Source organism: Myotis davidii, unplaced genomic scaffold (assembly GCF_000327345.1).
Source record: "Myotis davidii unplaced genomic scaffold, ASM32734v1 scaffold534, whole genome shotgun sequence".
Classification (NCBI taxonomy): domain Eukaryota; kingdom Metazoa; phylum Chordata; class Mammalia; order Chiroptera; family Vespertilionidae; genus Myotis; species Myotis davidii.
In genome coordinates, this window is record NW_006286678.1 from 3,896,103 (window position 1) to 3,898,790 (window position 2,688).

Genomic DNA, 2,688 nt, shown 5'->3' on the forward strand with positions numbered 1-2,688 from the left:
GCTATGATACCCCTAACAGGTTTGCCTCAGTGGATAGAGCATCGGCCTACAGACTCAAGGGTCCCAGGTTCGATTCTGGTCAAGGGCATGTATGTTGGCTGCTGGCACATCCCCAGTAAGGGGTGTGCAGGAGGCAGCTGATCGATGTTTCTCTCTCATCGATGTTTATAACTATCCCTCTCCCTTCCTCTCTTAAAAAAATCAATAAAATATATTTTAAAAAAACAAAAATTAAAAGGCTGTGGTTTTGGTTTTATTTTTTTCCAATTCTCTTGTCAAGATATATACCCACAAAATAGTGTGTGAAGGGAAACTCATACATAACAAGTTGTCTCCTGAATTAAGGGAAATGGCTGTTGAAACAGGAATTAACAAAGTCAGCAACAGATTAATAATTTTTTATTTATTTTTTAAAATATATTTTTATTGATTTCAGAGAGGAAAGGAGAGGGAGAGATAGGAAACATCAATGATGAGAACCACCGATCGGTTGCCTCCTGCACGCCCCCTACTGGGGACCAAGCCCACAACCCAGGCATGTGCCCTTGACCGGAATCGAATCCAGATCCTTCAGTCCGCAGGCTGACGCTGTATCCACTGAGCCAAACCAGCTGGGGCTAATTTTTAAAAGCTGAGTCTTCAAATACTGCATGGCACAGTGCTATTCTATATAAAGTACTGCTGGATATGAAGGTGGAAGTTTATAGATTTTAGTAAAAATGCTTTTCCAAGAAAGCAAATCAAAGCAACACAACCAGCAGATCAAGGAGGTTATCAGAATGTCAACATTTCATATTTGTTATAGAAAATTCTTTTTATCCAGAATGGACTAAAATTCCAGGCCAAAATGGACACTTTTAACATTTCTTACTATATCCATATAAAATTCCCCCTCACGCTGTAATTCAGCATGAGCCAGTAGAAAGATGGTTGCTTTTAGAATTGGCTATTCTGGTTTTGTTTGTTTGTTTTTTGTGGTGAGAATGTCATAGAACCTGGGTGCTTTATGCTCATATGCCATGACTGATGTCCCACTGTGTGCAAAAAACTTGGTGAACTTGGCTTCCCACTTTTTCTTTTTCCATTGATGAAGGTCAGCTTGAGGAGGATGTATTTGTCACTGAAACTTGGAGACTGGAGGACAGTTGCCAAATATCAGGTTCCATTCCTGTAGGATCTTTCCTGTGGGCCATGAGAAAGATGCTCTTCTCCTGAACACAAAGGCAAAACAGGCTTGGACTCTGAAAAAGAGTGCATATATAGTCATCCCAATCAAAGCCACTATGGAGATGGTACAGATTGTGAGGCAACCATCAAACCACAATTCTCCACAGAATATCTTAAAAAGTAATGAAAGTTTTAATGAAAGGAAAGTGCATAGCATTAAAATTATGAAACAAAAATAAGCATCTGACTAAAAACATTAGAATAAAATAAATGTAGATAAAGCAAGAGAAAAGTGATAATAAAGAGGAAAAAATTAAAAAATAGTAAAATTGGAAAATTCAAATGCTGGCTTCTTTGTCAAGATGAGAAGAATGTAAACTAGATAAACTGGCTAGCCTGCTAGCCCTGGCTGGTGTTGCTCAGTTGGTCAGGATCAATTCCTGGTCAGGGCACATGCCCGGATTGGGGGCTCAATCCCCTAACCCTGGCAGGAGGCAGCTGCAGGTGGCAACTGATCAGTGTTCACTCTCACATCAGTGTTTCTCTCCCCCTCCCTCTCTCTCTAAAAATCAATTTTAAAATATTTTTAAAAAATAACAGGCTACCTTGCTCAAGAAAAAAAGAGAATATAAGTACACAAGATTAGAAGTATTTTTTAAAATAGAAAGTGCTTTATGAGACTATAAATAAACCAGGAATTTTTTTTAAAGGAAATCCAGTTATCAAAATGACTCCAGAAAAGAGAACCTAACATCCATTAACAATGGGAAATACTGAAAACGTTACCAAAAAGCTACCATTCCTCAAAACACCAGGCCCAGATGGTGTCACAGGTAAATTTGTTTTGTTTTTATTTAAATAAAGTTGGTATACAATGTTATATTAGTTTCAAGTGTATAATATTCAAGTGTGACTGTCTTACTAAGTCTCGTATTATGTCACCATGCAAAATTATCACAATATTATTGACTATATTCCCCTTCTAAAGGTGAATATTTTTAAATTTGAAGGAAAAGATAATTTTGATAAGATTTAAATTGTTCACCATCAGAAGGAAGGAAAAATAAGATGCTTTTTACAAAGCTAATGAAATATTGACACCTGAACTTGACATGATAGTAATAAATTGGAAACTTGTCTATGTTGTGAATAGTAATGTGAAGTTTTAAAATAAAATAATAGACCATGGTATTTAGCAATACATTAAAACAGGGGTCCTCAAACTTTTTAAACAGGGGGCCAGTTCACTGTCCCTCAGACCATTGGAGGGCTAGACTATAGTTTAAAAAAAAGAAACTATGAACAAATTCCTATGCACACTGCACATATCTTATTTTGAAGTAAAAAAACAAAACGGGAACAAATACAATATTTGTATTTGCATGTGGCCCGCAGGCCGTAGTTTGAGGACCTCTGCATTAAAAGAATATTTCACCATGGCCAAATAGGATATATACCCATATTAGAAGGAAGAGTAATTACCAAAAAGCATGCTAATAGTAGCTTATCCTTGTTGAGGAC

At 36.8% G+C, this 2,688-nt stretch overlaps 1 non-coding gene across 1 annotated transcript in view; it reads left to right on the plus strand.

The window, feature by feature from the left end:
- The window catches only part of LOC102775120, a 4,770-nt gene extending 2,768 nt beyond the window's left edge, over positions 1-2,002 (plus strand). Inside the window, exon 2 of the transcript XR_001512962.1 lies at positions 1,878-2,002. This is a non-coding gene — a transcript (uncharacterized LOC102775120). The remainder of the gene's footprint in view (positions 1-1,877) is intronic.
- The last annotated feature ends 686 nt before the right edge of the window (positions 2,003-2,688 follow it).